This window comes from Herpailurus yagouaroundi, unplaced genomic scaffold, assembly GCF_014898765.1.
Source record: "Herpailurus yagouaroundi ecotype Mexico unplaced genomic scaffold, PumYag 206, whole genome shotgun sequence".
NCBI classification, from domain to species: domain Eukaryota; kingdom Metazoa; phylum Chordata; class Mammalia; order Carnivora; family Felidae; genus Herpailurus; species Herpailurus yagouaroundi.
Genome location: NW_024412437.1, coordinates 9,179,826 through 9,207,674, shown reverse-complemented (window position 1 = coordinate 9,207,674; position 27,849 = coordinate 9,179,826).

Below are 27,849 nucleotides of genomic sequence, written 5' to 3'. Positions count from 1 at the left end.
ATCCATCTTAGACCGTGCTACGGCAGGAAATGAAAAGTCATTTCGAAATTAGAGCAAGCAAAACAAAATGCGGAGGTAAAGCTGCGGGAGAAAGAGGTCATATAATACATTCTTGAGCCAAATGGGAAAGAGTGTTTCTTCCCTGCCATTTGTATAGATAATTGAGCATTTTCTGTTCCCTCACCCAGTACAGTCCGTCTTCAAAGACTCTTTGTGTGCATTGGAGGGACTGAGTTGTGAGCAGATGGAGTAATTGGACAAATTACATGTGGATGTAAAACTCTTTCCACTTGGAAGCCGTGGGGCTCGGTAGCGGAGGCAGCCAGTGGTTCCACTGGGGTGGGCTTGGGCAGAGCTGTCACTGCTTTTGTGTTTCAAGTGAGAACAAAGATCTCGTTACCAATGGCAGGTGTAGAATAGACCTCCCATCCTCTAGGAAAACGTCTGACTCACGGTCATGGTCCAAAACAACGACAGGCAACAGCTTCATTTATTGAACGCATACTATGTGCCCGGCCCCTTGGAACGTATTCCTAGGTGCATTGCCTCGTTTAACCCTAACAGCCCCGTGAAGCGTGTACCGGGTGCTGAATGCGAATCTGAGAAAATGAAGGGGGTTCAACGTCTCATTCGACGTCGCACAGCAGGCGAGTCAGGGAGCTGAGATCCAAATCTGCAAGCCTGACCCTGGCCTCACTCGGAGCCCAGATTTCCAGCACTGGGGGTGCTATTAAGGGCAGAGGCACCCCCAGATTCAGTAAGATCTAGGCAGAGGGAAGGGACAAACTCTTAGGCAGACGTTTAGAAAGAGTGTAACGTAGCCTGGCAAAGGCTGACTGGATAGAGAAGGGAGATTGACACTTGGGTGTATCTCACCCGTGCCTGATATAGTTCTGGAAGCTTTACCTACACTTTTATTCAGTTCTGAAAACGATCATATGAGGTAGGTATAATGATCCCCCTTTCACAGATGAGAAAAGCAAGGTGTACCATGACCTAAGATTAGAGTCTGTGTGGGAAGAACCGGCCTCCTGGCTTTAATGCCCGTAGTCTAGTCATTTCTTCCATTTGTCCAGCCAGCAGGGAAGGGGGAGGCAGGAGGCTGGTAAAGAACAAGTAGCAGAAGCATCACAAACTTAATTTAAGAATTGGCTCCGAGTTGCCTCCTCCAGGAAGCCCACAGAGATTGGTATTCGTCCGCTTTGGTTTAACACCATGCGAGAGCCTTGAGCCCAGCCGATCTGCTAACAAACACGTGTTGAAACTAGCAGAAAGTACACGCACACCGATTTTGCTGTTATCTTAAAAAGAGCAGGTGCTCTCTCTTGATTGGGGTCACCCGGCCCATCTCTTTGGCCCCAGTTCATTCCTGTCTCTCTCGCTTTCCTGCCTTCTCTCATTAAGAACTGGAAGGGAAATATGCTACTCTGATTCTCCAGCTGCCTCCACGCTGCTGTTGGGCTCCAGAGCACAGTATTTAAATCCTGTTAAATAACCTGTTTTCATGGGCAATCACAGCCAGGTTAGTAAATTCCCCACACGCGCACTCTTTAGACAGAACCGACATCCCAGGTCCGCAGAAAATTGGCCATTGTCCTTTAATGGTGGAATTGAACAGCGCGAATGGTTGAGCTTTTAAAAGAAAGTTGTTCCCATTCAGACAGAAAGTTCGGCCTACTGCTCGGGAGATTTCCAGTTCATGGCCCATTTCTCTCCAGGGATGAAGGAGAAAATAAGTACCCGTGCAGGGCAAGCGATTAATTTCAGCAGCGTGGCTGGAGGCACCTGCTGAGGGCTGGCTCTTGGGCTCCTAATCGGTGGCCCTGACCAGGTGGAGGTGGGGTGGGGGTCCCGTCTCTGGGATTTCAAACCCCCAACTTCTTGGCTTCCTTGTGGCCTTGAGGTATAGAAGGAATATACCTCTTCTCACGCTCCTGAGGATGGGGCGGCCGTCAGCGGGAGAAGCTGGTGGGCATTTGCTGATTTTTTCCTAAATCTCGGTGGCTTTGACCGCGGCTTCTCACCATGTGAGTCCCTCCATGACTTTCTGAGGCACCATGGTGTGTATGGCTCCACGCTAAGGGGACCGTGGAAGGGTGTCAGGGGCGGCATGGCTTTGCACGTGCTGGGGACTTCAGCAGAATCTGTTGTGGCTTCTGAGATGGCTCAGGAGAGGTTCCAGATTGCCTGGTCGCTAGAGGGTGGTCCAGGTGTTACGTTGCTAGTTCTTGCTACACCCGGAACCCCCCAGAAATGGCATCATCTTCTCCCGTTTGCGCCAAGCCAGTTACATCTTGTGAATCAACCTGTCATCTGTTAAGCGGTATAACGGTCCCAAATCTGGTGGCTTAAAACAACAACCACTCACTCAGTTTTGATTCCACAGGCTTCTAATTTGGGCTGGAATCAGCTGATCTGGGTCTTTCTCTTTGTGGACCAGGCTTCTCTGAGCTCAGTGGCCGATGAGGCCTGTGGCTGGCGGGCCTGGGATGGCTCAGCTGGAATGACTGGGGTCACTGTTCGTGTCGTGTCTCATCTTCTGTGGGCTAGTCAGGCTTCTATCATGTTACATTGTCTTTCTGGGCCAAAGCAAGCACGGGGCCAGTCCAGAGTCAAAGGGTGGGATAGTAGGTTACACAGCGCCCCTCCCAAATTCATGTTCACCTGGGACTTCAGAATGCAATCTCATTTGGAATTGGGTCTTTGCAGGTGGAATAAAATTAAGGTTCTCCAGATAAGATCATCCTGGATTTAGGAGGAGCCTTAAACCCACTGGCTGGTGTTCCTATAAGACGGGGAGAGGACACGGGGACAGAAAGCCCCGTGAAGTCAGCCACAGAGATTGGAGTGAAGCCTTGGAATGCCCAGGATTAATGGCAGTCACCGGATGCCAGGAGAGAGGCAGGGAATGGCTTCTCCCCGAGAGCCCTCAAAGGGAGCATGGCCTTGCCGACACCCTGACGTTGGACTTCTTACCTCCAGAAATGTGAGAGAATAAATTCCATGGTGTAAGCCACCCGGGTGAGGGTCAATTGTCACAGCAACCCTGGGAAAATGATACGGGCGGGAGATAGACCCCATCTCGTGCTGCAAACTCACTCTGCAAGTGCGAGGGGTAGGGGGATGGGAGAAGTGGAGCCGCGTTTGCAGTCTTGCACCTCGGCTTCCCAGGCTCTGCTGTGTTCCTGGCAGGTGCTCTCAAACCAAAGAGCAGCCACAGGATTGCCAGGCGCCAGACATCATTTCTCCAAGCGGGTGCTATTGGGCCCCGGGCTCCGGAGGGGGTGCGGCTCCGGGTGCCGACGCCCCTGTGGCTGCAGTTCCCCAGCTCCACACCGCCTCCCTCTTGGCAGGGGCAGGGGCAGGGGCAGGGGAAGGCAGACAGCCAGGAGATCAAGGCCGGCAACGTGCTAGGGACCGCACCGTGCCGCTGGCACGTCCTCCATGCCTCGGGTCCCGGTGGCCCGAGATGACCAGACCAGACCCCTCCCCAGACCCGCGTCGGGGCCCCGTGCGTGGGAAGGATGCCTTTGCATTGACTCAGACCTCGTTCTGGAAAGGGGGCTTGGCAGAGGCTTGTTCTCATCCCACCGACACCTCAGAGAGAAGCTTGCTCTCTTGGGAGTTCAGAATGTAGTTCCTGTGCAGTTATCCACATGTTTGCTGAATACCCATCTGGCGCCCGTGTGCCGTGTGGCGCAGCGGGCGCGGGGCGACCGGAGCCTGCCCTTGAGGGCTGGCACTGGGGCTGTCGCCATGGGCTGGGGTTCGGGCGTCATCACACACACCAGGGACTGGGGCGTCAGAGGTCAGCACCCAGGCATCGGCAGGCTGTTCGGGGGCCTCTGCCGGGGAAATGAGTAAGTAAGCAAACACTAACCCTCGCTACAGCAGGTGGAGGGGCCAAAAAGGAGTCAGAAAGGTGCTGTGGGAAAGGGCTCTTGGCGGGGGGCAGGGGGGTGAGTGGGAAGGGGGTGGTATTTGAGATGAGACGTGAAGAAAGGGGCGTTCTCTATTCAATAATGTCCCCCCAATTCCTGTTCTTCCCAGAACCTCAGAATATGAACTTATTTGGAAACAGGGTCATTGTCAATGTAATTAGTTAAGATGAGGTCATACCGGAGGAGGGTGGACCCTTAACCCAACACGATCGGTGTCCTTGTCAGAGAAGAGACCAGCCATGCACAGAAGGAGGATGGCCGTGTGGCTATGGAGGCAGAGATGGGGACAGTGATGCCACAGCCAAGAATTTCCAGCAAGTACCAGAAGCTTGAAGAAGCAAGGAAGGGGTGCTTAGAGAGAGTGTGACCCTGCCCACACCTTGATTTCAGCCTTGTGGCCCCAGAACTGTAGAGAACCAATGTCTGCTGTTTTAAGGCACTCAATTTGTAGGGTTTTGTCACCGCAGCGACAGGAACTCATACAATTTAGGAGCATCCGGGGCAGAGTGGAGACAGTACGAGGCCCTCGCAAGACAGAGGCTGGGTCCTTCGAGAGCAGCAGGGAGGAGCCAGGGAGCAGGATGGCCCGGGGCCGCGCACGGTCTGCGGGCCACCGTCACCATTTGTGTTTAATCTTAAGAACAGTGGAGAGTCATCACAGGATTTTAAAAGAAGGAAGAAACAGGATTTGAAGTTTATTTTTAAAGATCACACCAGCTGCTCTGTGAAGAGTAGATTTGAAGGAGACAAGAGTGGAGGCAGGACAGCCACTCTGAGCCACAGTCTGGAGCTCCTCAGGTGGTCGGACACGGAGCCCCCACATGGCCCGCAGCCCCCCTCCCAGCCCGCGCATCCCGGAGCAGCGAAAACGCATGTCCACGCACACTCTCGCACACGAGCGTTCACACCAGCATTGTTCACAATCGCCGAAAGGTGGAAACGACTCAAACATCCATCAACTGATGAACGGACGAAAAATCCGTGGTCTATTCACCCGACGGAATATCATTTGGCCATAGAAAGGGGTGGGGCACTGGCTCCCCACGAGCCAGGGCATGAACGAATCTCGGTAACACGGAGCCGAATGGAAGAAGCCGGTCTCAAAGGATCACGTGTTGTGTGATTCCATTTGTACGAAATGTCCAAAGAGGCGAATCCAGAGACAGACTGTGTATTAGGGGTTGTCTAGGGCTGGCGGGGAGGTGGCCTTGGGGCGTGACAGCTAAAGAGATGGACGTGGTGGGGGTGGGGGCAGGAAGATCAAAGCTGGAATTTGGGCATATTAAAATTTAAGTGACCCAAGTGGAAATGCCAAAAGACGATAGCACATATAGGGCCGGAGAAATGAAATTGTGGGGAGAAGTATTTAGGGCAATGAAATCGTCTAGAAAATACTCATTAAGGAGATAAAGAACCCAGGGGCCTCGGGATTCCAACCTTAGGAATGGGTGGGGGAGGCAGGGGAGGAGAAGGCATAGGGGATTTTGAGGACGCGTCCACAGAAGCAAGACGTGTGGGGTCCCAGAAGCGAGAGAAGAGCGTCTCGAGAGGAAAGAAACACCAGGGGTTGGCGACTGTGTCCTTGGCAACATGCACCTTGTTGATGGCCTCGATTAGGTGCCTTCAGGGGTGGGACAGAAGCCAGATTAACGCAGGTTGAACACAGCAAAGGGACCGGGTGCTTCCACACCCTCTTGACGGCAGCCTCCATCACAACGTCTGTCAGCGGATGTGTGGGTAAACACAATGTGCTCCAGCCGCGCAACAGAATACTATTCGGCCATGAAAAGGAAAGAAGTTCAAATGTGCATGACAACATGAATATATCTTGAAAGCATCATGTTGAAGAGGCCAGACACAGGGGCCACGAATTGTGTGACTCCACGTACATGAAGCGTCTCGAATCGACAAGTTCACAGACAGAGCAAGTAACCTAGAGATTACCAGGGGCTGGAGGAGGGAAGACTGAAGCATCATGACCTCACCATTGCAGAATTCGTTCGGGAGGATGAAAAAGTTCCAGAAAAAGGCGGTGGTGATTGTTACGTATTTGGATGTACTTAAATGCCACCGAGTGGTAACTTAAACGTGATGAAAGTGGCCAATTTCATGTCACGCGTATTTTACCACAATAAAAATCAATGTTGAAGAAGTAAATGAGAGGTGACAACATGGAGGCGGTGAGGGTAGGCCAGGAACTTTGCGAAGTTATGCCAGGAAAGGAAGCAGAGACGCAGAGCAGAAACTTCGAGGAGGCTGGAACTTATTTGGAAACAGCATGTGCACGCACAGGGGGAAATGAGTCATTCTGAGAGGAGGAGGGACAGGGAAAGCGGAAGGTCCCTCGGAAGTCTGCACACAGGGCATCCTTAAATTCTGTGCTCTGGCATCTGTGTGCCTCGCCTGGTCCCTGCTTTCTGTCCTGCTGGGAACCTCCCTAGCTTCTTCCTCCCCGGGTCAGTGGGACATCTCTCCAGCCAGCTGTGATGAGCCTGCATTTGCCATCGGGGCTCTTGTTTTTGCTGTCGGGCCACCGATTCCAAGCTGGAAACTGCTAAGGACAAGGATTTCGTTTTCTGTCCTCCCGGTGTGCTGGCAGAGAGACGCCTCTGGTCCATTAGGAAGGGACTTCCAGCCCCCTAACCCCATGCCGCCCTGTTTGAACACCTTCTTCCTTCCAGTGGCCACATGGTCAGGTCCCCTGTCCCCCACCCTCCACAGACTCCCTCCTGGGCTCTGATCCTTTGGACTTCCAGAAACAACTCCTTTTACAGTGCCAGCTTCAGAATCCTCGCTCAGGACCCCACTCAGCTGGGTCCACTCTCCCCCTCCCGGCACCCCACCCCTCTCCCACCGGCAGTCGGCTCTGCTCTGAGCCAGGGTTCTCAGGCTGGGCGCTGTGGACATTTGGGACTGGGTCACTGTTTGTTTGGGGGCGTTTAACAGCCTTCCTGGCCTCTACCCCCCTGACGCCAGTGGCACTCACCCCAGTTGTGCCAACCAAGCGCGTCTCCAGACCGTTGGCCTCTGGCCTCCAGGAACCGTCATCCAGACTGGAGACCTTGACCTCCACCTTCTGCCTGCCCCTTCCTCGGCCGGTGGAGATGACCCCGGCTTTCAGCCCCTGCAGCCTGGCATTCATTTCCCAGGCTCCCTTACTCTTTCTAACTGTTCTCTAATTGCCTCATTTGCATAAACCTGCTCTCCTCCTGGGCTGCTGAGTAGCTCCGTAGCCAGGCCTGATGCAGCAGCGTGGGTTTCCTTTCCCCCAAGCCCAGAAGCATGTGACGTAGGTCCCCTTCCCTCCTGGCCTTTCGCACAAGAGGGCCTGCCAGCGGGTGGTTGACTGGATCCGGGGGCCTCCGCACCCCGAAGGGTGCCAGCTGACCCAGTCCTTGCCTCGTGCTTTCCTGGGCAAGAGCCGGCCGGTGGTTCTCAACCCTGGATGCACCTTTTGGTCACTTTCAAGGAGCCCAGCCTCGGTGTGGGGGTGAGGCCCAGGCATGGGTGTTGATTATACTCCCCGCACAACGAGAAGCCCAGCTCCATAGTGGGCAAGGATCCCCTGGGGGGCTTTTCTAGAATCAGGTTCCTGTCCCCCCCCCCCCCACCCTGAGATTCTGCTTCTGGAAGTTGATGGTGGGGCCAGGAATCTTTAACCGACAGCGCGTAAGTGGATCCTGATGTAGGTAGCTGGGAAACAACGTTCGGGGCACGGTGCTGGGGGCTCAGTGCCCTTCGCTATTGTGTGTCTCAGCTCCCCAGATCCTCGGCACGCTTCCTGGGGTGTGGGCCGAATCAGGGGCCCTGCGCGCCTCCGTGGGCTGGGTCCGAGATGTGCGTCAAGTGAAACCCTTACGAGGAAGGATTAGGAGACAGCAGGTGGGTGCCTTATCCAGGGCATGGCGCTGGGGGCCACGCTCCAGGCCGCTCCCTTCCATCTCCTGCCCCAACAACCCTCGGGGCCACCGGTGATCCGGCCCTGAATTGCTCTGAAGAGGAGGAGGACAGGGTGTGCTGAGCCAGGAGGCCAGGGAGCTGGGGGCTGTGTCTGACTCCTCCCTGCCTTATACTTAAGGAAACCGAGTCCAAGAGAGATTAAGGTCATACAGCTAGTAAGCGGTAGAGGGGAAACTCAAACCCAGAGTTCATGTTCTTCGCTTATGCGCCACGTGGACTCCCGATACAGATGCCTGAAAACAGCAGACAGCTGTTCGTAATGTCGGTCTTCCTTTATCGGTGGACCTGACCCGCAGGAGGGTGGCTCCGACCTGTGGTCATTAGCTGTGGGCCTTCCTCAAGCTCTTTCTCTCCTTCTCCCCGCCTCCCCACTCAGGGAATCTGCAGCCAAGCCGCCGTCCGCCCCAGGGCAGCTGGTGAGGGTGGCAGGGTCGTTGACCCTTGGTGGGTGCTAAGATCTCTCTCGTTCGTTTCATCCACGCTGTGTGCAGCGAATGCAGGCCAGGGGCTGCTACCGCCCTCTCAGGCCCCTCGCTTCCCTGCAGCGCCCCCCCCCATCTTCCCCAAATGCACACCCCCCCCCCCCCCACAGCAGAATGGATAGCCTGATTGTCAAATTCTTAAGACAAAGGAAGCAGAACAAAGGCAGGTCGCAGTAATAAGTGGCAGGTGGCTGCTCTTTGGAGACTGGGGGAGAGCTGGGTGAGGACCATCTATGGCGACAGAGAAGGTGATTTCCAGGGTCTCCGTGGGGACACCAGGCAGCTGCTCTTAAGTCCAAGCCGTGTTCGCGCCCGGTCCTTTCCTGGGTGGGGATTGAGGTGGGGGTCAGTCAGGGTGGCCTCAGCTGATGCAGGGGAGAAGGCACATGATTCGGCCCCAGGCCCGCCCCCCACCCCCCAGCTTCAGCGAAGGATCCAGAAAGCTAAAAGTCTCTCTTTCTCTCGCTCTCTCCCTCTGTCTCTGTCTCCACCCCCTCCCTCTGCCACTGCTCCTCCTCTTAATTGTTTTGTGTTGGAAAACCCTTCCGGCATCTTGACCCTCCCTGCCTCCCAAAAGGCAGAAAGCACCCGGCCTCAGAGCCCCCCCAGGCCGTCCGCTCTGCCCCGCTCCTTCATTGCCAGGCAGGCAAAGTGACATTTTTCTCCTGGAAGGGAGGGTGAGCCTGCCACTTTAGATTCTCAGCAGGTACCACTGTCTCCACGTTCTGGGCCTGAACTGCCTCGGACAAGCCGCGCTCGTCAGAGCAAAGGTAAGCCTGAGTTCCGGGAACGGGACTCGGGTGGGCACTCCGAGCCGGCTCCCGGCTTCGCGAGTGGGTCACTTTTGCGGTAGCGCCTGACACACCACTTCCCCGCGCTTCGATGGGCCCTTGCTTGTGTGCGTTACCTCCCCTCCCCACACAGGTTAGGTAGCGCAGGGTCAACGCCCGAGGCCTAGAACGCTGATGGGAAGGGGCTCCGCCCTCTGCTCCCCGTGGGTCAGCATCTCTTACACTGGGGTTTCTCAGCCACAGCCTCGCTGACATCTGGGGGTGGATCGCGCTCTGTGCTGCGGGGGGGCTGGCCGGTGCCCTGCGGGATGGCGGGATGTCGAGCAGCGTCCCGGGCCTCCACCCACCGGATGCAGCGTCCCGGGCCTCCACCCACCGGATGCCGGTAGCCCCTCTTCCTCCAGCTTGTGACAACTCAGAATGTCTCCAGACGCTTGCAGATGTCCCCTGGGGGGAGGCAGAGCCGCCCCAGGTTTACAGGCTGGAGGTGTGGGACCCCTCTCCCGGGAGAGCCGCAGGGAGATGAGCTCTTCTTCCAGATTAACAGAAAAAGTCCTCAATGGGCCTTGTCCTCGGTTCACTCTGACAGCACTGTAGTAGGAAATAGCTGAGGGAGAGGGCCGTATCTCCCCGACTAGGAGAAGACCCTCCCAACTTTCTGAAGACCCTAAGGAATGTTCCAGAAGGTTGGGGGAGCAGCGGTCAGGCAGTTCCCGGACGCTTGGGCTCCCCGATGGAGCTGAGACCAGCTCCTGTCCTCGCTCTCCTCGGCATCTGAGCATGGCTTCCTCCTCCGACTCCTGCATTGAGGCGGGCCAGAAATTTCACCCACCAGCTCTGTGACCCTGAGCCAGTTTTATGGCTTCTCTGGTTGTGTTTCCTCCTCTACAAAATAAAGCTAATAATACTTAGAGAGTTCCGAGATCAAAGAAAACGTGTGTAAAGCCCTTGGCACAGTGCTCAATGTCGGGCAGCTAATGTATTTTGTCTAACCAACTAGGAGCAAATCCTTCACCTTCTGGAATCTTCCTTCACCCTCACCTGGGCCACAGGAAAAACAGCCGACTCTCCCAAGGAGGCAGAGCTCGGGGAAATCGCGAGCCAGGAGCCAGGAGTTTCGGCAGGGACCGCCCTGAGGGGAAGAACGAAGACCTTTTCATGCTTTTGTGAGTAATTAAAAACAGTGTTTGGTCTCCATAGTACAAGCCTTGAAAGAGCTGTCACGAAATTAGCTTCAAAGGTGGCGGCGTTCCCCAGATGTTTGCTCCTGACTCTTGCTTCGGAGTATCTAACTCCCCACCAAAGAGCTGCTGTGGCTGCGGGCAAGGCCGGGCCCACTCTCTCCTTGAAAGGGATCAAATCGTCTCTCGGAAATGTGATTTTCATTGTGATAGTTCTTACTCCTCTTGAAACTCATTTGAGGCTGTGAGTCCGCTCAGCCCGCCTCACTCTCTTAATCCCGTGACGATTAAATCATGCTTCTGACTACGGGTAGAGGACCTGGGGATTTGAATTTGGACTGGCGTTGGATCTTGCAAGCGAGGGTCCTGGAAATGATGTGTTAAGGACTCCAGCTCTCCTTTAAAGGTCTCTTATGGGCCCACATTTCCAGATACTGCTGGGAATCTTTTAAAAAGGCGTAGTTCTGGGGCACCTGGGTGGCGCAGACGGTTAAACGTCCGACTTCAGCCAGGTCACGATCTCGCGGTCCGTGAGTTCGAGCCCCGCGTCGGGCTCTGGGCTGATGGCTCGGAGCCTGTTTCCGATTCTGTGACTCCCTCTCTCTCTGCCCCTCCCCCCTTCATGCTCTGTCTCTCTCTGTCCCAAAAATAAACGTTGAAAAAAAAAATTAAAAAGTAAAAACGAAAATAAAAACAAAACCGAGATACAATTTAATGGCACTGTATAGAAAACTCATCAAGGGGGCGCCTGGGTGGCGCAGTCGGTTAAGCGTCCGACTTCAGCCAGGTCACGATCTCGCGGTCCGTGAGTTTGAGCCCCGCGTCAGGCTCTGGGCTGATGGCTCGGAGCCTGGAGCCTGTTTCCGATTCTGTGTCTCCCTCTCTCTCTGCCCCTCCCCCGTTCATGCTCTGTCTCTCTCTGTCCCAAAAATAAATAAACCTTGAAAAAAAAATTAAAAAAAAAAATAAAAAGGCATAGTTCTGTCTTCAAGGGGCATACAATCTACAACTTTTTTTTTTTTTTAACGTTTATTTATTTTTGAGACAGAGAGAGGCAGAGCATGAACGGGGGAGGGTCAGAGAGAGAGGGAGACACAGAATCGGAAACAGGCTCCAGGCTCCGAGCCATCAGCCCAGAGCCCGACGCGGGGCTCGAACTCACGGAGCGCGAGATCGTGACCTGGCTGAAGTCGGACGCTTAACCGACTGCGCCACCCAGGCGCCCCATACAATCTACAACTTTTAAGCAATGGATGTGGCCCAGCTCTCTAGCTGCATAGAGAGCAAGGAAAGAGAGAATCTTCCAGAGAGGCAGGTTGGATGGAAGAAGCTTTGTTCCTACGCATTTTATTTAAAAAAAAATTTTTTTTAATGTTTATTTATTTTTTGAGAGAGAGAGACAGACCATAAGCAGGGGAGGGGCAGAGAGAGAGGGAGACACAGAATCCGAAGCAGGCTCCAGGCTCTGAGCTGTCAGCACAGAACCCGACGTGGGGCTCAGACCCACGACCCGTGAGATCATGACCTGAGCAAAAGTCGGGGACGGTTAACCGACTGAGCTACCCAGGCACCCCTGTTCCTACGCATTTTAAAGCCAGAGTCTTGCTTGAAATGTCCTTCCCCACACCCATCCATGCCCTTATTTGCAAGAACCATTCTACTTTATTCTTCAAAACCCCAGGACGTGCCACCTCTTCCGGGAAGCCCTCCAGGAATACCCCCAAAGCACGAGTGGTTCTCCCTGCTCTGTACTGCACTTACTTATCAGCACTGCTTAAGTCTGTCTCCTTTTTCATTTCAGAGCTCCTCAAAGACAGGGATTTTTTTTTTCTTGCTTGTATCTCTGACCTTTATCTGGCGATTGATTTTGGCTATAGAACCACCGAGAGATGGGGACCTGGCCTTGTGGCTTCCGGAGGTCCCTGTGTCCTCTTGGAGTTTCAGAATTGCCCTTTGTCCACAAGATGAATCCTTTGGCCATTTAGTGAGGAAAGTGAACGGATCATTTCCTGACCTTAATATGCAAACTAAGATTTTTCTCAGCGGTTAATGATCAAAGGGCTGCCCGGCCTCCCTAGGCACAGGACCGGGAGGGCTCTGTAGCTCCCAGGCTTCATAAATGGCTTTAAACGTTGAGATAGCCCCGGCCTTCATAATTAAATTTTACCCATTAATCTAAGCGGGATCTCTCTGAAGCCCTTCCTCTGAGCCCTGCAGGGCTAATTCAGCGAAGCCTCTGTCAAGGCCCAGCCTCTTGGAGAATAGAAATTGAATGGCCGTCGCCACCTGCAGGTGGGACCCCGAAAGTGGCCGTGTGCTAAGATGCCCTGCTGACCTTGAGGGGCGTTGTGTCGTGCCAGTGGGCCGTCCCCCCTCGAGGCCTTCACTGGACCAGCCCCCATATTGCCAGGACCACCTGCAGCTCTGCCAGGAGACTAAGTTGACCGCCATGATGGTTCAGGCTGTCTTGACCGCTCACCACACCCTGGCATCGGAAGGAGCAGGAGAGGCTCCATGAGCTCTGTCACTCCTCACCGGTTGGCAGGCGTTGATTACGTTGAGCCTGCTGAGGAGAGCGGTGGAGGGTACTCAACTGTGATTAAATCAACTCTGCCTCTGCTTATATTGTTGAAGTCCATAATTCTCGAACTTTCCTTGGTTCCACCCTCGTCCGACAACTCCTTCCTGGGAACTTAGGAGAGGGAAAGCCTCAGTCCCCAGGATGGGAGATACTGAAATGGCCTTTGGATTGTTCTTTAAGGAGACCTGGTGGGGTTATGTCTTCCCTAAGAAGCTCTTGTTTTGTGAGCCGTGTTTGGAACAGGGTAGAAAAGAACTATTATTTGTTGAGCACCAAGCCAGACCCTCTCAGACTTCCACGTGGGAATGAGCCCCCTGGCGTCCTGTTAGAGGCAGACCCTGAATCAGTAGGGCTGGGGCAGGGCGAGGGCCTCCATTTGCAGTGAGTTCCCTGGTCCAGTGCTGTACCTAAGAAGCAAAGGCTATGAATGTAACCTCCTTCCCCCTGGCAGCCTTATGTGGAGGACACGGAGAGTAGTGCTTCATACGCACCTGCTATGTGCCAGGCAGGGAGATCGAATGTGCCAGGGGCTCACTTGGGATTTTCAGTGGGCAAGCCGGGACCAAATGGTCATTCCACAGAAGAAAAGTTAATGCTCTTGCCTTTTACCGAATGGGCAAACTGAGGACTACAGAGATCAAAGGGGACGGAAGACCAAGGGAGGAGAGGATAATGGCTTGAGAAAGTCACAAGAGCCTTTCAGTAGTTCTGGGTTAGGAGGATGTCATTCTGGGTTATTCTTCCCACTTTTTGGAAATGGAGCAGTATGGTGGCCTCCCCTCCTGGACACAATGCTATGGAGTCCACCGGCTTTGAGGCCGGTGGTAGTGAGGCACACACTCTTGCCCTCGTGGGGAACTTTGGACCTCACCCTTTAACCCAAAATTCAGTACACGTAAGAATCGCTTCGGGGAGCTGGTTCACACCCGGATGCCCAGAATGTGCAGTGGGGCTGGACATCTAGATGTCAAGCAAAGCAGCCTGATTGTGATGCCCAGGTGACCCTGATGTAGGTGACACAGGGATCTCTTCTGGGGAACACTTGCCCCACACATTCAGATTAAGAGAGACAAGTATCTCATGCAGCCACGTGGACCAGAGAGACCTTAGAAACCCTGATCATCAGAAAGCAGAGCCTTTACTGAGTTTTTAATTATAAATGGCCTCACGCACTGAGATATGCTCTCTGTCCTCCAAAACACTTGGACATCAACTCACGTTCTGAGACAAAATGGAACAAAACGATTACAACCATTTGGGTAAAGAGGAAGTCAGTTTTCTTAAGCATCATACCGTGGGGCAGACTAGATGCCTGGTCTGTGAAATCTCATTTATTCTTCCATCAACCCAAATAGCCAGACATTATTATTATGTCCATTTAGAGCTGAGAAAATGCACCCAGCAAGGTTAATGAATCTGTTCAAAGTTGCGCGTGTATGTTGCTGCAGAGACCGAAATCCGTGTAGCCCGTGTTCTTTGCTGATGCAGTATCACTGTGCAGACTCACTGGAAACACTTTGACCCATCTGTCCAGGCTGGTTAAACGTAGCCCCGGCAGGGGTGCCCAGGGCGGGCAGTGAGAGGCCACAGTGCTCTTGCACAGACGCATTCCTCCATCCACTCCCCCAAATATGGCTACTCGATCCCATGTAGCGCATTGGCACAGTGATGACGTACCCGGGCCTCTCCGGGCCTCCTGTTGCCTGTGTCTGCTGTGAACTCCCACATGGAACCAAGAACTTGCCCAAACACTGTGCTTAAGACGCCTGACCAAACTTCAGCCCGCCTTCCACCTGGGATGGCCTATGTCCCCTCTGCTCCCGTCCTGAGCTTCTGGTCAAGAAGAAACAATCCTGCCAAGCCTTGTTCCTCCCTTCTCACTTCCCTGGAGCCACCTCTGTCCCCTCTCGGTAAAGCCGTCAGTCATCTCTGTTAGTTGGAGTTGGGCGCATTTACAGTGGCGAAGTTGCCTGAATGAAGTCTGTCCTGCCTCCTTCAACAAGAGGCTATGGTCTTTTCCTCTCTGGCCGGCTTCCTTTTGAACACAGAGATGAGGTCAGAGAAGGCTCTGGAAAGTGGATGTGGGTGTTGGACACCAGGCTGAGGAGTTTGGACCTCATCCTATGGGCAGTTAGGGAATAATTTTGCTTGTGAAGCCAGGCGGAACAAGTTAACATTCTCTTACTTGAGGGTTCTGAATATTAACAAGAGCCAGCAGGTCCCCTGAGTCTCCTCCGCGAGCGTTTCACACCCTGGTTTCCGACGATTCTTCAGATGACACGGTTCTGAGCCCCTCCCCGCGCTGGCTCTCCTCTCTCGATGCCCTCAGACTGGTGAAAGCCTCGTCTTCTTAAAATATTCTCCCCGAACGGTCCTTCTGTGTGGCGATGAATGTTAAAGCCCTGATAAGCTTGACCTTTATAAGGAAGCCAGTCTGCATCAGAAAACACACGTATTGACTCAAATGTGAAAACTGGGACGATGTAGAAGCGGTTGAAGAATTAATTGACCTGGAACGGCTTTGGGGTATGTCTGCCCAATATCCCTCCCCTGAAACCTGGTCATGAACCCAGCTCCCGGGCCACGGGGCTCGAGCAATCTAGTCCCGACTCCTTCCCCACGACGAGGCCAGGCTGAGCCATCAGAGGCTGTTCCTGGGATTTTTCCATACTGAGACTGCTAACAGACGCCCTCTTTCCTCTTGGGTCTCTGCGAAAATGAGGTGATCTTAAAGCTGCCTGTGGCCATATTCCCCAGCAAGTGAGTAAAGCTTATGGGCAAGACAAGAAAAAGAAGTGAAGAGGCAAGGGGGATCCCACATAGAGGGACGGGTAAGAGTCTGGACTTGCAACATAAGAGTTCCTTTTAACCTGAGCTACATCTGGCTGTTCTGATTCCCAGTGATTTGGGGCAGAGGGGGTGATGAGGGCGTGGTAACAAAGTGGATTATGTCACCCTCCTTTAGACCAGAAAAAGATGGTCACCCGGGATTCTGCACGGGGCAGGAAGGACATGGGGGTTTTCTGCTGTTGGTTAATAGCCACTGTTGTCCTGGGATGGGCTGGCTTTTTCCTTCATTGAGATGGACCAGTTTATCAGTGTCAAAGGCCAGGGGATGCTAAAAAAAAACCTCAAGGTGGTAGACACAAGATTGCACCCTCCCAAGGGAGCTAAGGGGTCTGCATGAATTAAGACACACTCTACATAATCATGAGTTGCATCTGTGTCCCTCGCCCCTGACTGTACATGAGTCACTAGGAAGCTTGAAAAGAAAAGAAAAAAAACAGGCAGATTTCATTGGTTTGGGGGTGGGACCCAAACACCGAGTATTTTAAAAGCTCCCCGGGTGATTCTCTAATATAGTCAAGGTCAAGATTAGGCCAGCAGTTCTGAGACTTCAGCAAATATCAGGTTCACCTGGAGAGCTTGTTAAAACAAACTTTGGGGCTCCACCCCTGAGTGTCTGATTCGCCAGGTTCGAGGAAGGGCCCAAGGATTTGCCTTTCTAATAAGTTCCAGGGTGAACTCTTGTTCTGAGAACGAGTGGTTTTAACTCTGATTGATACATTAAGCCTTAGTGAAGAAAATACACAGGCGTCTTTATTTCTTTAAATATTTAGTTGACTAACACATTGCATCGACATGCAATAATTCATAATTCTAGATGATCTCTTTTCATGATTATTTTAACCAAGTGCTATAGTTTCTACTTTTTAAGGAAGGATAATCAGCAGGTGCATGGGACTAATTTGAATGTCAGTCCTTCTTACAGGGAGCCCGGCTCCTTGGCCCACTGAGCCTAAGTGATTTGGGATGGAGGGGGAAACCCGCTTTCTTGAGGGGTGGCCTGCCTGTACTGCAGACAAAACGCCGGACAGAAAACATTTCCGGGCCTTGAGCTTCCGAATCAATCCGTAGGGCTTAAACCACGAACCTTCCTAACAACAAACATTGTGCTCAGCCGCACAGAGCATCCGTGCTCCCTAAGTGACAAGAACACCCCATTGTGAGTCCTGGTGGGTGGCAGGTGACCAACATTTCCGTTCTCCGCCCTGGGAGTGGGGCCGGCACGCACACCTGGGGTCTAGCACGTCAAGGCTCCCAGCCAGAACTTGAGTATTGAGGGAGACATCCAGGGTGGTGGGGGAGGTGAGTAAAATCCTCGCAGCACAAAGTCTTAAAGACTCGTGGGGCTGGGGCGGTAAGTGGTGGCTCTTTGGCCGCAGTGCCCTGGCCATCGTGTTCTGCCTGCTCTACCTTTCACTCCTGTTTGTGTTTCCAGCCCGTGTCTCCACCTTTCTCATCACCTCTATGAGCCTCCTGCTTTCTTTCTTTTTTTCTTTAATTTTTTTAATGTTCATTTATTTTAGAGAGAGAGTGCAAGTGGGGGAGGGGCAGAGAGAGAGAGAGAGAGAGAGAGAGACAGAATCGAAGCGGGCTCCAGGCTCTGAGCTGTCAGCACAGAGCCCGATGCGGGGCTTGAACCCACGAACTGTGAGATCATGATCAAGAGGCCGAAATCAAGAGGTGGACACTTAACTGACTGAGCCACCCAGGCACCCCGAGCCTCCTGCTTTCTTTCCAAAGCAATCTCTTTCTGCAGAAATTGGGGTTGTCTTCTGTGGCTTGCGGCTCAGAACCCATCCATTTTGAGCACCAAAAAGGTTCCTAGTGGGTGAATACTATGATATCGGCATCAGAGTTTTCAGACTGGCCATGGCCTGGGGCGAACAGAGGCACTGGTCAAGGACCACCCCAGGGACGTTGTGATTTGCTGTTGCAGAGGAAAGTCTGAGGTGGGGAAGTTTAAGAGGCTAATGGAAGTAATTTGGACAAGAACAAGGGACCCGTGTTGGCCATACAGGGCCTACAGAGGGCCTACAGAGGTAGCACAGTAGAAAGCATATAGAAGATGCTACCTAAGAAGCTTCTGGGCGGCCAGGCCTTCCCCACAGTGACGATTGCGCCAGATGGAACATTCTATTGTTGGAGTAGTAGCAGCAGCAGCAGCAGCGATGTTTTAATTAAATCATTCCTGCCTTTTCTCTTTCTCCCTAGGCTGGTGAGAGCATTAACTTTTCTCCCTGTTTTTAATGTTGGTTAAATATCGACAGGGCCTCGCAGGAGAGCTACGAGCAAAACGCCACCACCATATTTCATACAGTCTGAGACACCTCCGATTGTAAGATGTGTCATTATTTTATGGACCAAGAAAGGAAAAAAAAAAAAAAAAACACTGGCAAATAACTTGTTACGTCAGTTGTAAAATGTGTCCAATTCCAGGAATATTAAAATACGAAGAGGCTGTGTCTTAGCATCAACAAAATATGATAATAACAATAATAAAATAGTAATCTCAGCTCTTATTTATTAAGCACGATGCCAAGCTCCTGCCAAGCCTTCATTTCTTCACTGACCCCCTCAGGAGCTCCATGTGGCAGGTGCCATTATGATCCAGAAGGTGCGAGGCTTATTTTTTTTTTTTAAATTTTTTTTCAAGGTTTATTTATTTTTGGGACAGAGAGAGACAGAGCATGAACGGGGGAGGGGCAGAGAGAGAGGGAGACACAGAATCGGAAACAGGCTCCAGGCTCCGAGCCATCAGCCCAGAGCCTGACGCGGGGCTTGAACTCACGGACTGCGAGATCGTGACCTGGCTGAAGTCGGACACTTAACCGACTGCGCCACCCAGGCGCCCCAGAAGGTGCGAGGCTTAAACATTTGAGCAAATTGGTCCCCCAGCTAGCGAGGAATGGGTGTTGAATCTTGGACTCTCTGGCTTCTTAGGGGTGAACTGAAGGAAAAGTCGGAGCCCAGAAAGAAAGAATCGTGTCTCATTTTATATTGCTGGAAACATAGATGCTCAATAAATAATTGAAGGGGCTGGCTGGTCCAAACAGGTGAAAAGACATTCAATTGATACTGATAGTGAAGCAAGCCTGATTCACCTCTCCCATTCACCCTTTCTGGAAATCTAAGCACAATAATGCATGAGCACACTCCTGTTGTGAAAAATTAAAGCACTGAGGTGAAGGCTAACGTTTACCTTACCTGAAAGACCACTTACCTTAACCGCGGTCCCTACCTCTACCCAGAGGTCAACAATACGGCCATTTTGGTTGTATCCTTCTGGATGTTTCTATGCCTTTCTACACCTACGTGGAAATGTGTTTATTTGCACAGGTTTGGAAAGCACATGGTATCATACGATGGGGTCGCCCCGTTCACTTTTTAAAGATTAACTTTATTGAGATACAATTTACAGAAAACAAAATGATCAGTTTTGCCCAATACGTACCACCATAAAGACACAGAAGCGCACGGTGTCTTCATGCCTAGTCACAGTCAACCCCACCCTCACCCCCAGCCCCAGACAACCTCTCACCTGCTTTCTGTCACAGTGGGTGGTTCTGCCTTTTCTGGGATTTCATATAAATGGAGTCATACGGCACGTACTGTTTGGTGTCTCTCCCTCGGCATAGTGCCTCGTGGTTCGTGTATTTATTGCAAATAAATAAAATAAATAAATAAAATAAATAAAATATTGTAAATATTTTGTTGCCGAGCAGAGTTCCATTACATAAATATGCCCCAATGTATTTACTCATTCTATTGGTGGACCCTTGGGTTGTTTCTGGTTTGGGACTTTTTATGGATAAAACTTTTATGACCATTAGCACACGGGTCTTTGTATGGATGTACATTTTCTCTTCTCTGGGGGTAAAGAGATGTGTAGGAGTAGAATTGCTGGGTCCTGTGTGAAGTGTATGTTTAGCTTTAAAAGAAAGTTCCAGATTGTCTCCCAAAATTGTTGAACCATTTTACCGTCCCGCCAGCAACGCAGGAGAGTTCCAGTTGCTCCACATCCTCACCAACAGTTTGCAAGGTCAGTCTTTTTAATTTTAGTGGTGCTTATAGGTATGTATGGATGGTGGTATCTCATTGTGGTTTGTTTTTTATTTTATTTTATTTTGTATTTGAGAGAGAGAGAGAGCATGAGTGGGGCAGAGGGGCAAAGGGAAAGAGAGAGAGAATCTGAAGCAGGCTCCACGCTCCGTGCAGAGCCTGACGCGGGGCTCGATCACATGACCCTGGGATCGTGACCTGAGCCGAAATCAAGAGTTGACATTTCAACCAACTGAGCCACCCAGGTGCCCCTCATTGTGGTTTTGGTGTCCATTTCCCTGATGACCAATAATATTCAGCATCTTTTCATGTGATGCTTTTGGGGGAGGGGAGGTCTGTTTAAATCTTTCCCCTTTTTTCTTTTGAATTGTCTTAGTATTGAGTCATAAGAGTTCTTTCTCTATTCTGACTACAAGTCTTTCGCCAGATATGTGTTGTCATTATTTTCTCCCAGTCTATTGCTTACCTTTCCATTTTCTTAGTGTTGTCTTCAAACAGAATTTTAAAACTTTTGTGAAGTGTAATGTATCAAAACTTTTTATGCCTTTTGTGTCCTAATCTTTTCGTACCCTAAGACTACCAAAGTTCTGTCTATGTTTTATTCTGGAAGTTTTATAGTTTTACATTTTGCATTCAGGTCTGTGACCCATTTTGAGTTACAACGGAGATAAAAAGATGACAAGATTCTGTCTTTGTATTCAAGGAATTCATGATTTAATGTGGGGGACACATAAGCCAACCAACAATTATTCTGTGGTGTGGAGAGTGCTAGAGAGTGGTGTATGTGTGCACATTATCATCTTCTTTAATCACACACATGTAAGTGATTGCACATAAAAAGTTAATACTACAAGGTGTGATCTCATCTTGGTGCCAATTAAGTGGTGTACGGTGTGAGGTAGGGGTCCAGGTTCGCTTATTTGCTATGGAGCTGCCACCATTCACTTTGCAACTTTACCTACCTGATTTCTAAAACTGCCATCAGGCAGGGCTCCAGCACCCTCCGTCTTGACAAACTGGGTGACCAGTTTTCAGTCCTCACTGCTGGGCCTCTGTGACATTCCACCCTGTGCACCACTACTTTCCTGGACATCTCTGTCTTCACTTCCATGGCTCCATATTCCTCTGTCTTTCCTCCCACCTTCCTCCGTGGCTGGCACGTATGCCCCACCAGAGTGCAACTCCGTGCCTGCCTCTACTCCACCCTCTCTCTCTGCCCCTCTCATTCCCTCCTCAGGTGTCTCCTCGGATCTCACGGTCTTATATACCATCCATATTCCAAGGACACCCACGTTATTCTCTTGCCAACCTGTACGTTGTTCCCAAACTCCCAGCACTGTCTACCCAAATCTGCCTCCAGCAGGCATCTCAAAGTCAGCATGTCCAAAGAAGAACCCCTGACTCCCCCCCCTTCTCATATTTGCTCCTCCTTGACCTCCTGCACCTGAGTAAATGGGACATATCTCCTGGTTATTCAGGTCCCTTTGGGCTGGGCACCCTGGCTGCGGAACGTTAGTCGGGTGAGTTAACTCCGGGTATGTGCAAATCCAACGAAAGGGGGTGGGGTCTCCATGACTTTGCCCCCTCCCATTCTTCATCCAGGTACAACAGTTATGATGTCCTGTGTGGGGAGAAGAAAGAGGCTTCCAGACCTCAAGCCTTCATTGTTGTTCGGGGGTATCTTGAACCCCCTAGATATGGGCCAGCACATTCATTCTGCTGGTCTGCGTTCCCCATGGCACAGGCAACCTGGATGCTCTTGGATGGGGTTGGAGAGGAGTCAGTATTCCAAGTATTGACTCTCCAGTTCAATGCAGAAAAGAAAGCCACCTTTTCTCTCTCACTTCTCAGCTCCTATCCCCTCCGCTGCCTTTTGAATCCCTACCCATCCATCAGAGGCCGCCTCTGTAGTGAACCCACCATTGACCACTGTGTGCCGCGGTGAGCTTGCCCACCTCAGAACGCTTCTAGCCTTTGCCATCTGCACCGCTCAGTTGGCACTGGGCAGATCGCACCTTGTAGAATTAGCTTTTTATGTGCAATCACTTAAATTTATGTGATTAAATTAAAGGAGGTGATATACATGTGCACACCTCTCTCCAGCGCTTTCCACACACTATCCTAATTGTCAGCTGGCTTGTGCGTCTTCCTGTGCTGAGCTGGGAGCTCCTTGCACACAGATGCCCTCTGCCATCCCTGTGTCCGGTTCCCCGCACCCAGTAGGTGCTCAACATTTGAATGCACGGGCGTCTGAAAGCATTCTGCGGACTGCAAAACACCAAACAGCCTTGGAGCATGGTGCTGACGTGTCGATGGTGCTGTTTACAGGTTCTCTCCCCAGCGAGGACCGTGTTTTCTTCCGCCACAAGCTCATCACGCAGCTGCGTTCCCATGTGCCTGGTGGGCAGTGCCCCTGATTCCTGCCTACGAGTTTTAAGGAGACTTAAATCCACATGTAGCGGGTGAATCTCTTGGAGTGTGTAGCCGGAAGTCTAAGCCGGATTCCGAACACGAGTATCTTGCCCGGCTTTGCCACTTACCAGCTGGGTAGCCTGGGCAGGTCCCCCAGGTGCCGGAAGACTGTTTTCCTCATTTGCAACCTGAAAGGCTGGGTAGCTTGATCCCGAGTTGCCCCGGACCAGCACCCCCCTCAACGCAGGAGCTGTGTTGTCAGCGGGGGACCAGGGAGCACTTGGGCGTCAGAGAGATGTTCTCAGACACGACCACCTCATCCACAAGACGCCTGGGAAGAGGGAGGGCAGGACCGGGGGATCAGTCATCAACAACAGCATGGCTGTGACAGGGATGAAGCTCTGAGCAGAACCAATCTGCCTTTAAAATTCCAGGCCAGCGGCGTGTGCCTTGGATAAAGTTCAGGTAATTGTGTTTCAGCCTGCCTCCTCCCCCTCTCCCGCCTCTCCCCTGCGTGCGCTGACAGAGTTATAATAATTGGGTGCCGCTGCTTAAACTCATCAGCTCCAGCTTCCTGAAAGGAACATTGCAATTAGCAGTCCTCACCCTGTAATAAAGCCTTTAATATCCACTTTCATGGTTCATATTACAGCCATTCAGGCCTGTCCCCCTGCACACAGCCTGTCAGGCGGTGGGGCTGGGTGCCCACGAGGGAGCTGCCCCGCTGAATGGCTCGGCAAACAATTGCTCCAAAAGCCCAGTGATCGGGCCAGGCAGCTGGGGAATGGCCCCGGGAACTGCAGAGGGATATTTGTGTCCTCCGGGAGTCTGGGAGGCCGATGAGGGTGGGGTTGGGGGGCGGGAGGATGATCAGCCTTCCACCAGCCCTGGGAGCTTCTCAGGGATGAACTTATCCCACGGCCATGTGTCATTCCACTGCTGGAGATTTTAAAAGAGAAACAAAAAGGTGGAGGTGGTATCGGGCCCAGATGGAAGATTCTGGATCCGGTGTCTGAACCTGTGCGCATGGGCTGGGGCAAGTCATGGAAGTCAGTCGGGGAGAGGGGGAGGCTGTCTCTGAATGGTGGTCACAGGGGCATGTATGTGCCGGGGTGGGAAACGGCCTCGGCTGGAGAAATGACCACTGTCCCCGGCAGTGGCCATCGCAGAAGGCACCCCACCTACTCCGGGAAGAACATCCCTTCCACGGCGTGACAGGATCATGCTCAGTCTCCCGCTTACCCAGGGGTTAATTTACATTTCACGAACACTAACTATGTGCCAAACACAAAGATAAGTAAAATATAAACAAAGCATCTGACTTTGGCTCGGGTCATGATCTGGTTCATGGGTTCAAGCCCCACGTCAGGCTCTGTGCTGACAGCTCAGAGCCTGGAGCCTGTTTCAGATTCTGTCTCCCCCTCGCCCTGCCCCTCCCCTGCTTGCATTCTGTCGCTCTCAAAAATAAATAAGCTTTAAAAAAAGTTAAAAAAAAAAAAGAGGAAGAGTCTGTGTCCCCTTCTCTTGAGACTGGGCAGGCCCTTGTGACAGCCTCAAGGAGAAGGTAGCAGAAGCGATGCTGTGTGACTTCCAAGGCGAGGTTATGAAAGACCAGCGAAGCTTCTGCTGCCTTCTCCCTTGGGATGCTTGCTCCCTGGCATGGCTGCCATGTTGGGAGGAAGCCCAGGCCACATGCAGAGGCCGACAGTCCCTCGCTAAGGTCCCAGCACCAACCCTCAGACGTGTGAGACAGCTCCCAAGGTGACCCCAGCCCCAGCCATCACCTGCCTGCGGCCGCGTGAGAGACCAGGACTGAGAACGAGCCATCTGAGTCCGGTCAAGCTCAGAATGGTGCAATGTAGTGATAAAATGTTTGCTGTTGTTTTCAGTGACTGAGCTGGGGGTGATTCATTACATAACAAAAATAACAGGAATAGTGCTTCTTAAGGTACGACGGACGCTAACCAGATGGTGGATGAATGATGTCCCAGGCAAAAGAAAGAGCCTTGCAAGGCACAGAAGCCGGAGCTGAATGGTCACGACTGGAGACCCACAGGAGCTGGTGCCTGCTGGGGAGGGGGCTGGCGGGAGGGAGAGGCATGCAAGACGGGACCATACAGCGGTGGGACTTTTTCCCGGACGTCACAGGGAGTTATTGGGGTTTCAAGGAGGAGAAAGACGTAATCATCGGAGGCAGATGAGGCTTATTCGTTTGGCAAATATCTGTTGCCACCCACCCACGTGCCACCTCTGGGACAGCCCCGTAGGGAGAGTGAGCTGGTAGGAGATCCATTCAAGAAAGGAAGGCAGAGGCAGTGAGGAGAGGAAAGAGAGCCCTGGGGATATTTAAAGTATAGGATCGGTTTCATGGCCAGGCGAACATGAGAGATAAAGGAGAAGAGGGATTCTGGAAAGCCCCTTGGGTTTCTGAGTTGCGGGAGCAGGGCGATGCCAGTCCCTGGAACACAGAATAGGGGAAGGCGGTTGAGGGAGGAAGATAAAGGGTTGCATTTGAGACACTGTGATTTTTAAGTAGATAAAGATATCCCACGGGCGTCTGGATTTACAAATTCTGGGGTTCAGAAAGAAGGATTGGACTTTAAATACAGATAGGAGATTTGTCTGTACCATCCGGCCACAGGAGAGCCACGAGATGGGAAGAGAGGAGGGCCACAGGCAAAATCCTGGAGAGAGCCAGTGCCTGGGGGTGGAGAGAGGAAGAGGAGCAGGAGGGAGAGGCCAGGAGAAGCAGCAGGAGAGGTGGGGCCGCGGGGGGGGGGGGCGCCAGAAGCCCGGGATGGAGAGTGTGCAGGAGGCAGGGTCAGGGATGCCCCTCCGTGCACCTGGCCACACGGAGGCTTCTGGATTCCACTGTGTGTGTGATGGTGGGAGGGGCGGGGAGCCGGGAGGAGGAGAGAAGACAGGCATTCCTCTCCTGGGCCGGAGTCCCTTGGGGATCCACCTGCTGGGGCGGGCATTCTTGTTCACGGAGGGAAAGACCTGGCTGCGATGACAAGGCACGCCTCTGGTCTAAAGCAACTGGTGGGGGGGGAATGTGGGGCCACCGGGACATCGGCGACCAGCTCTCCCAGCTGCCCAGCCCCGGCACCATTTTACAGGCCAGAATATTGAGATCCACAGAGGTGAAGTGCCTTCTGGTCTTTGGTCCAAAAGGGCCCTGGGTCCCAGACTCCCGGGGCCAGTGTTTTCATCCAACTTCCCCACAAAAGTCCCGAGAGCCCTGGCCAGGCTGAAATTTCTCCCCACTTGGCTATTCTCGGTCTTGGGGTCATTGCTGTAGGGCCGGCACCTGTCCCCCACTCATCCATCCTTCTTCTCCGGCGCGGGTTGGCCTCTCCTGCTCCAGCTTCTGCGGTGGCCCCCTCCTCCCCGCCTCACTGGGCCACCAGGAGCCCTGTGTGTGCAGTCCGTTCCCTTGAACTGTCGCCAGCTCACAGACGTACCTACCAGAAGGGGTACCTCAGGCCGGCGGGCGACAGAAGCAGGAGGATGGAGGAGGTTGGCTCGGCTTGGGGAGGCAGGAGAGAGAGCACATCAGGTACGTAGAGCTGCAGTGCTCTCCCGGGACGCCCCCTGCGCCCGCCCCCCCTCCCCTGCCAGTCCCCTCCCTACCTTCCTTCCCCAGCCCCACGGAACCAAAGCGCATTAAGGGAAGCCAGGCAGGTGCTTAGCGTCTCTAATGTGTTCCATTACAAATGCTCCACAATAAGGTAATTATGTGAGAAAATAATAAACGTGTCAGTCTTTCTGGAAATATTTTTACTTCTAGCGAGGGGGAAATAGCACTATTGTTTTTCAAGTGCATCTCTGCTCCTGTACATATTAATTAACTGCGTTCTGGCTCCACCAACTCACGGCATTTGTATTATTCATAAACGTCTTGGGGCTGCAGTGACTTATGTACTCCCCTCCTCGGCTTGCAATCATTTTTTAATTTCAAGTTCCTTTTTGACTAATTGCACTTGCGGTTTGTGCCTCCTGTACAGAGCACCGTTCCCCTGGCTGTTTCCCCACACTCCCTCCCTGTTCTTCTCCCTCTGTTGAATCCTAGGGTCTCGGGCTGAGGAGATCCTTGCCGGGTGCAAAAAAGAGGCAGATTTGTGTCCCAGGTTGTCTCCGGGTTGGGGGCAGCGTCTGGGAAATTCTGGTAAACTGCGTTTACTCTCCCCTGGCGCTGGTCTCGCACCTTCCTCCTCCTTTCCGTCCTCCCCCTCTCCCTTCTAACGCCTCACCCCCTTCCAGGGAAGTTTGCAGAAATATTCCACACCTCTCATTAGTTCTTTAACTTGTACTTCCCCCTTGAACTCCCCCCCCCCCAAAATGAATAGATTTTATGAGTTGAGCAGTTTCAGAGTTACAGAAAAATTGAGGGAAAAGCACAGAGATTTTTCCCTACCCCGCCTCACCCCACCCCTCTCTCCCCTATGATGAGCACCTGGCCTTAGTGCAACACGTTAGCTGCAGTTGATGAGCCAAAGGACATAACTATCTCTTAAAGTCTGTAGTTTTCATTGAGGCTCTTTCTTGGAGCTGTGCATTCTATGGTTTTGGACACATGCCTAATGTCATGCATCTACCATTACAGCATCATATAGAATAGCTGTGCTGCCCTAAAGAGTCCCCTGTGCTGTACCTGCTCCTGAACCCCTGGGGACCATGGGTTCCCCTCATACTTCCTCCATAGTTTTGCCTTTTCCAGAAGTCATATGGTAGGAATCCTACAGTCTGTAGCCTTTTGAGTCTTCGTTCTTGAGTTGGTTCTGGGTACAGTCTGCCCCCTTCCCAGGCTGTGGACTCCTGAGGGGGCAGGAACCAGACCATCTTCATAGCATCTCCCTGGCTCTCCCCGGAAATATGTAGGCACACGGTGGGATGTTGTGGACGGACGTGCAACCACCCTGAGCTGGATGGTTGGGCCAGATGGCCTTCAAGATCTGACGTCCTAAAGATCAGCCAGGCGTCCGGAGATGGCTGCACCCCCTAGATGCTCATCAAGTCCACTTGGAACAGGGAGTCCAGAGTCCAAGAGAGTGGTCACAGCTCAGGATGACTTCCGAGCGTTCTTCTGATTTTGATTAGCCTCGGGGGATAGGCAGCGGTGTTGAATAGGTTGTGACATAGTTAATTTATAGGGGAGTCGGTGGGTTGGTGATTGTAGCTGAGTTTTCTTGATCTAATAAGGACACGTGGGTCTCTGGCTCTATGTTAACACACCCCTGCCGCCCCACCCTCTCTCTTCCTCTCCCTGAATATTGCCTGTTGACAAGATCCTTGGAAGGTGTAGTCTTTCTTTTCTTTTCCTTTTTTCTTTCTCTTCTCTTCTCTTCTCTTCCCCTTCCCCCTCCTTCCTTCCTCCTTTCTCTTTCTTTCTTTCCTAGAGAGAGAGAGTATGCACTGATTCAGGGGAGAGAGGCAGAGAGAGAGAGAGAGAGAGAGAGAGAGAGAGAGAATCTTAGGCAGTCTCCACGCTCAGTGCTTAGCCCTTTGTGGGGCTCAACCCCATGACCTTAGGATCATGACCTGAACCAAAATCAAGGGTCGGATGCTCAACCAACTGAGCCACCCAGGGGCCCC